Source organism: Adiantum capillus-veneris, chromosome 1, assembly GCF_014529385.1.
Source record: "Adiantum capillus-veneris isolate H3 chromosome 1, ASM1452938v2, whole genome shotgun sequence".
Lineage (NCBI taxonomy): Eukaryota > Viridiplantae > Streptophyta > Polypodiopsida > Polypodiales > Pteridaceae > Adiantum > Adiantum capillus-veneris.
In genome coordinates this window covers 112,464,321-112,472,922 of record NC_140931.1, presented here as the reverse complement: position 1 = coordinate 112,472,922, position 8,602 = coordinate 112,464,321, and positions in this window count along the sequence as shown.

Genomic DNA, 8,602 nt, shown 5'->3' with positions numbered 1-8,602 from the left:
ATCTATAAATGTCATAAAGTAAGAAGCTCCCCCTAGAGATAGGTTAGGCATAGGTCCACACAAATCACTATGAACAAGTGCCAACTGTGTATCTCTTCTACTGCTTCTATGCTTATGTGGCTGCTGTGTTTGCTTACCATATAGACAATGTTCACAGAATTCAAAATCATTAAATGAAAATCTAGGCAAATAACCAGAACGAGACAAGATTTCCATTCCCTTCTTGGACAAATGTCCTAACCGGCTATGCCACAAAGAAACGTTCGGCTGCTCGGTTACATTGATTACATTTTTAGAGACATTTGATACATAAATCATGTAAAGTCCTCCAGACTTTACTCCATGTGCTACTGTCATAGAACCCTTGGATATCTTCCACATGTTCTGTCCAAAAGTGGTGACGTAGCCAGCATCATCAAGTAAACCTGTGCTGATCAAGCTCTTTGTAATTGCGGGAACATGTCTCACATTCTTCAGCGTGAAAGAAGAGCCATTCTGAAACTTCAATTGAACATCTCCAACACCTAAGATCTCACATGTCTGCCCATTGCCTAACCGAACATGATCTTTAGTGGTCACATAAGAGGTAAACCACTCCTTGTTTGGAGACACATGAAGTGATGCCCCTGAGTCTATAATCCAGTCACTCAGTGCATTTCCATCAGATGCTGTAAAAAGAGCTGAGTCCATTGTATTCTTCAAGAAGTAGATGTCTCCTGACCCTAGACTGTCATCCTCTGCAACAGTGTTTGTCACATTTATTTCTTGAATCTTCACCGAGGACTTGTTCTTCTCACCATGGTCTTCGGCTTTCTCTTTGTCTTTTTCTGCTTTCCATTCTCTGCAGTCTCTTTTCATGTGACCCTTCTTGCCACAATGGTAGCATTCTATGTCACTCTTGCCTTTAGCACTGCGGGACTTGCTACGAGACTGATTCCTCTTTCCACCTTTGTACTTTTCTTTGGTCCTTCCCCTGACAACTAAGGCTGTTCCTTTGCCTTTGTCCATTGTCTTTCTATTGGTTTCTTAAGTAAGCAGACTTCCTTCTACACCTGCTATGTTCAAACCATCTGGACGTGCAGAATTACTAAAAGCTGTGCGAAAAGTGTCCCAACTTTCCGGCAATGTGATCAACAGGAACATAGCTCTAACAGGTTCATCAAACTTGACACCTTGAGTTGACAACTGACTATAGATTGTGTTGAATTCATTCAGATGATTGGACATAGGTGTCCCTTCTTTCATCTTCAAGTCAACAAGCTTCTTAAGCCAGTATACCTGTGAAGCTGCACTCTGCTTCTCATAAAGATTACTCAGCTTTAACCATCTTGATAAGCCGACATCTCGTCTGCTACATTGAAGTAAACGCTTTCTGCCAAAGTCAGCATAATGGTAGAAAGTGCCAATTCATCCATTTCGCTCCATTCATCTTCGTCCATATCTTTTGGTTTTATCCCTTTGAGCTTTATAGGTTTTATCTGCTTCTTTTGTACCAACACGTGCCAAATCTGCTTCTTCCACAATGGGAAATTGGTTCCATCCAGCTTCTTGATATTGTAAAGAGCAGTGTCCTGTGATCCAGCCATAGCTACGCTTCACAGTAGTTTACTTTCCTGGGAAAAATTCGGCAGAGTTTCCCCTGTAAACTGACCTCTGAACCAATATCAACCTGTCAAATGAACCAAGAAAGCTTCAGATTCTGCAGAAATTTTGGCAGAGTCTCCTTTGTAAAATGGCTCTGGTGTACTAAAAACAGACCAAAAAACAGCTCAAAAAACCACTGTCTCTCTAACACTGTAAGCTGTGGGTAAACCTGTCCTGCACCTGTACTATCTCTGACTGTCCTGTCACTGTCCTGTAAGCATAGACTGCGACAATGCCTCAACGGAAGTAAAGCAAAGATGCAATCCCAACTGTCTAACTCACAGTCAATACATCCTAGCTGCCTATCTAAGGGTGCTCGAGGGATCGCTCCAAGACCTGTATCACCGAAAGGATCTCAACATTCGAGAATCCCACAGCTCAATAAAACCTCACTCGACCTCAACAAAGGCTGCAGTAAATCTGACAGTACATAGACTTCCCACAAAGTCATACATCCACAAATTTCCCACTGTATGCTGTAACCGTTGCGGCGGTTGTTTGCTGCGTGACTCACAGCCAGCAAACCCTCAACAGACATACATCATCTCTGACAATACATGCCATGTGGAAGTACCTGCAATGTCAGGATGAAATCTGGATATCAAGCAGCAAACACAAGCTACCTGATGAACTAGTGGATGTCGCCTACAGTCTGTGTGTAGATGCGCCTGTGTCGTATGTGACACGCCTCCAAGAACTGTGAGCCGTCCTTCGATGTGTAGACAGCCACAAATCAACACTCTGGGAGTGTCGATATCCTCAGGACCTGTAGTCGCAAGCCGAAAACCCCAAATTTGCAGAGTCGAATCTGCACCCGCTGAGACCACGTAGTCGAAAATGGCCTGCGCAGACCTTTGTCGAAGCCGAACGGTGGCCGAGATGACCTCATAATGAAATTCTGAGAACACCGAGGCCTTCGGATATGCCCATAGGATTTGGGGCCATGTCTTCGCCTGTCAAATTTCACTCCAATATGAGCTGGTGACTCTAGCCTCCTGCAGTGCTGCCCTGAGCCTCGATCTGAGCTCTGATACCAGTTGAAGGAGTACGAGTGGAAGTGCGACGCGAGAGAGAGTGCGAGAAGAAGAGCACGACGATATGGTGAACTCGCTCTACTATAATGTGTAGAGCATAGTGAGTTCTTATTAGGTTTTTACAAAAGAATATGTGTACATACCTGGCGGCCCGCCCACTTACCTGGGCGACCACATTGGGCTTTATACCCCAACAGGGACATTATATATGCTTGCACAGATAGATGCATGGGAAACAATATGTTGTGCAAGAAGAGTTTGAATGGGTGCTTCCAGGAGTGAACATAGCTAGAGAAGCAAAAATATATTTGACTTCAAGAGCTGCCGTTACTCACAAGAGCTTCAAGAGCTGCCGTTACCCACAAGAAGGGCTGTTGATGCTCGAGGTTTTTCACTCTCCTCACTGTGTACATGTGCATGAGTTTTTTGTGGATTCCTCCGCCTCTCCACCAAATAAAATTGTTAGACTTTGACTCTTCTCCTCACCTATCCAGCATGAGCGACTCAATTTTACAATATGCTCAACTCTTCCAGCTTGAGCTATAATCTAAATATCTAGACTCATAGACCACAAAAAATATTAAGACATGAAGCTTGGGTCTGCTGACGCTTGCTCATTTAGTGCCTCAGCTGCCCGACTCTTGACTCATGCAATGATTTTTATGGCGACTTGACTTACTCTCGGGAGATTTCAACCAAGAATAGGTTTTGAAATTCAAAACTCCCATCCTCAAAGAGAGGATTTGTAAAGGACCATATTGGCAATAATGGTTTCTTTTGCCATACCTAGGTGACCTTGGTTGTTAAAATTTCTTTTTGTTGTTGTTGGTCCCTTGGTTGAGAAGATTAGCTCGTTGCATTCTCCGTAACACTTTGTCCATCATGTCTTGACATTTCTTGAGAGCTAGAGATGACTTCAATCTTCTTCAGTATGTGTTGTTCTTTTGGCACCCATTTGTATCTGCATCGTGTGATTAGCGTGTCTTTGCAGATATCCTTTGCCTTGACTGGGACATTGTCCTTGATTTTGCCTTTCATGAAATTGCGATTATTTTCAAGCTGAAGTCGTCTGATTGAAGAATGTTTACCTGGCATCTTTGGTAGCCAGATTGTCCGATTTCCTTGATAGTAACCTTGTGCTTGAAGAATTTTAGATGGAACTTACCATGATGTTTTTGATGTTGTATTGAGATGCACAAGAGTGCCATTTTTGGGATTATTTACCGATGAAGTCCTATGTTGGTATGAAGGCTAGCTGGATTTGAAATTTCTTGCATACCTTTGGCGAGCCTTGTTGGTTGGTCTCCTTTGGTGATATAAATATGAGCATTCTTGCTTTTGGGGATGCTTTTGAAACCTTTATCCACCGCATAAGCTGAGGTCTGTGGTTCTGGTAACCAAAGTTTCTTTTGACCTTCATAGTAGCCTTGCTCTGCTAAGTTGTACTGGGAGGATATCCATCCCCTGTTTTTACAGTTCCTCAATTGGATTGGATCAGCGATCCATATTGGGTCCTTGACCTTTATTTCTTCAGCTTTAATGTAGACCTTTGAAAACCTTTGGCGGCGGTGATCTCGCAGTGTAGGGTATTTCGGCTGAAATATTTTCTTTGGAGTCTGCCTTTCATGTGGAAGCATGTGGTCAGTTGATATAGAAGCTCTGTCTTGAACTTTTCTGGGTTGGATTGAAGACTCTGATTTAAGGGGCTGCTTCTGTTGGTAGGCCATTTGTGGGCTCATTTTTCCTTTTCCTTTGTCGGCAGCCCCGATAATCTTGGAGCGGTTGTAGGCTGGCTTTCTGGAGAGCTAGTCGTGATGAACATCGTTGAAAATTCAGGTTCTTCTGCCAATGTTTTTGCCCAATGCTTGGTGTTTGGCGGCTAAGTCAACAATGGCCAAACGGACCAGGCAAAGATGTTATTTACTGTTTTTAGTAAATGCTAATACAAGGCCTGATGATGCAGATGCGAAGTAAAGATGAAGATGAAGCAAATACAAGCAACAGATGTAGAGAAGATTTGGAATTGATGACTATCCATGGAGTTACGGTCACCATTGACGGTCACTTAAGTTTTAGGATTTTCCGTCATATAATCGCAAATGCGGGTTGTAATTATGTTTTGGGCTCATCAAGAGTTCCAAGTTGTAAACATTGAGCTATATTTAGATCCTAAGCAGTGCAGATAGCAGATTCAGTGAGTTTGGCCATTTGGGTGCCCGACCACTTCTAAAAAGCCTAGAGAGTATATAACTCAAAACACACAATGTGAAAGGGGATTCTTACTCACTTGAGATAAGCTTTGTGAAGAAGGATATGGCTATGGAGTTCTTGAGCTTTCTACGTGCGTGCATGGACGATTCGGCCTCATGCCAATAGCTAAACTCTAACCTCTTCTCTCTCATTTGCTCATGGTGTAATCAATGCTTGATTAATCAAAGATTAGTGGTTGAGTTGTTGATTAATCTCTGTCTTTTTTTATATTTCCCTCTTGTTTAAGCATGCTACTAAGTGTGTGTAGGCTTGTGTGGAGTGTTGGTTCCCGGTGTGGTCATTCTATGCTATTCTATGCTCATTGTGTGCTTGATTAGAGTTGGATTAGTGATTGATTAGAGAGTAGTGCATGATTAAGCTTGTGTGTGAGAGATTAGGCTGAATGGTAGAGTAAGTAGTGTGCTCACTCCTCGTAGCAACATCTTACCCGCTCCATAGCTTTCTTTGTGTGTAGGTTTCATCTTCTAATCCTCCATTTGGCCCGCACAAGCCACTTGTGTGTTTCCATGCCCTAGCCGGATCCTACTCCTCGGATTGACATTATGTTGATGTCCTCCCTATGCTAGGATGACGTTGTGAGCGGGATGGAAACACACACAACGCCTCTATAATGACTCGACGCAAGCTCTTGGGATGATACACACACACACACATTATGGGGCACCACTCGGCTTACACAACCAGCGTGGCTGAGACAGGGAACGCACAGATAGAGTGAGAAGAGAGAGATTTCCCACTTGCCCACTCAACACTCACACATACACACTCACATACACACTCTCAGTTCAGCTCAAAGGAGGAAAATTGCTGTTGTTTAGACTCAATGAAGCTCAGCCCAACACCAATGGGGCAAATAGTTTACACAGTATTGAGGAAATACACCAGATACAACCACAAAGTTAAGTAGAGGCTTCACTCACCGGAGAAGATTACACAGAAAAACAGCAGAAAATCTATGAGGAATTTGGCAAAATGGACAGCGCCATTGCATCCGGAACGCCCAAAAACCCCACCCTACAATGTCACCGTGCTAAAATCCGACCTCGGATGAGCAGTTTAGGGCCAAAAAATGCTCCAAAAACAGCAAAAACACACTTGCGGCTGTTCCTCCTCTCTTCTCCACGTTTCTTCTGGTCTTCTCCTAGTTTTTTCAGTTCCCACACTTAGCTTTATTAGTTGGGCACCCGTGGCCTTTTAGATGACCTCAAATGGACCCCGAACATGCCAAAAACTGACCTCGCAGTGCATAGTTGTCACCTTTTTGCATCATCCGCACACCTGGCACTCAGTTTTTCCAAATAATGCATCCCAAAACCACGTGAAGTGGCCCCAAAAAGTGGTCCTCATGATGAACTTTCTGCATAAGTATCACAAGAAAACACCCACGTCGTGTCCATACTTCTCCGCGTGCAAGTATTGACCCCGTTCGACCTCCTGACGCCACTCGATGCCATCTGACGCACTTGCTTACCTCATGTGGTCGGCCTGCGGATACCTTCCTTGAGAAGTTTTACGCGCTACCAACTCCTCCTTATTGTAGAAAAAACACAGTGGTACTAGTAATAGTGAAAATCGATGCACTATGTACACCCTGTACTACCTGTACACATATGGGGCCCACATAACCACCTGGCTCTGAAAAATGGGCAATTCTTTATTTGATGCACCATGCATGTATATGTACATATGCGCAATCCATTGCTCCAAAAAACTCTTGACATAATTTGCCCATCCCCTAGCCTGCTAGATCATTCATGATCAGCAGCAGCAAAAAGAGATATGACACTCGCTGCATCACAGGTCTCCTCATCCCTCACCAACACTGCTTGATCCACAGACAACTCATCTTGCTCCACCATCATAAATCTAGTATGATACAATTTAAGACGCAATCCATTTACCCTTGACTTATGTAGAACACCATCCAAGTTAGCCAGCTGATATGTGCCATTTGGAAAACACTCCACTACCTTGAAAGGGCCTTCCCACTTAATTTGAAACTTCTTTTGGAAGGTGTTGTCCAGCTTACTGTTGTAGCGCAAAACCAAGTCATGTTTCTTGATACCCTTACTTTTGACCTTTTCATTTATCTTTGCCAAAGCCTTATCCTGCATCTGCCCATAATGCTCCAATGCGCTCATCCTATCCAATTGAACCTCTTGTAACTGCAAGAGCCTCTCTTTGAATACATCACTAGGTGGCCCAAGCAACTTCTCTAACATCTTGACCGCAGGCAACTTTACTTCCACAGGCAATAGTGCTTCCTTTCCATACACCAAATGAAATGGAGTAAACCCTGTACCTGTCTTCACCGATGTACGGTAAGCCCATAATGCACTAGGCAATTCCACATCCCAATTCTTTCCTTGGTGCTCTGTCACTTTCGAAAGAATCTGTACCAACTCACCATTGAATCTTTCATTTAAGCCATTACACTGTGGGTAATAAGGAGTGGTATGATGGTGCCTAATCTTCATCTTTGCACATAAAAAATCTAGCAGTTTAGCTCTAAAGCCAGGCCCCTTATCTGAAAGTAGCTCCAGTGGCACCCCAAACTTGCAACATATTTCATCATACACAAATTTTGCCACATTCTTTGCAGTGATCTGTTTTACTGCTATAGCCTCTGCCCATCTAGAGAGATAGTCCACTGCCGTCAAGATATAGCTTTTGCCCCTGCTTGTGATAGGTAACGGGCCTATTGCATCAATCCCCCACTTTTCAAACACATCAAACGCCATAATGGTTTTTCGTAGCTCTGGCTTCAACACTCTCTTCCCAAATGCTTGACACCTATTGCAAGACCTACACCAATGGTGAACATCCTTGTGCAAACTAGGCCATACATACCCCGCTTGCAAAATCATATGCAAGGTGATCTTTAGAGCAAAATGGCCACCACATGCGCCTTCATGATTCTCTTCCAACGCTCTGTAAAGCTCCTCCCGCCAAGTTACACGTCTCAACACGAGATCAGCCCCTTTCATGTATAAGACATCACCAATCAATTTGTACCTATATGCTCTACGCACAAAGCCATACTTCTTAGACTTCTGAATCTCCTTTGGAATGATTCCTGTTAGCAAAAACTCCTCTTCTTGAGCCAAACTTTCCCGGCCATGATAAAGAGGTAAAGTGGTCCTCAACACAAATAGCTCCCCAATCATGCCTTGAGCTGCTTCATGTGCCTCTCCATTTAGAGCACGTTCAATGTGTCTGATGATCCATGCTTCGAACTTTTTTAACAGGCCTTTAATTCTGAAGCACATTTCCTTCAATGAGGTGTTCTTGCTCTTCCACACACCCAGCACTTGCTTCACCACTAACAAGGCATCACCTTTTATGCTCAACCTTCGAACCCCATGCTTCAAACAAATGTGTAATCCGGCTTCCAGAGTAGCATATTCAGCCTCATTGTTACTATGAGCATCCAATTTGAACCCTCTCTTGCATACTAGCTTCCCCTCTGGATCATAAAGTGCTATACCCCCTGAAGCTACATCATGGCTCTTTCTGTATGAACCATCAAAGAACAACACATGTGTATTGCTGATCTGTGGCACTTCTTCAACTACCTTTCTCACCACCTCTTCCTTAACAATAAGGGGATTCTCCTTGTAGGTCAACAAATCAGCTAGGGTAGCCCTTGTACT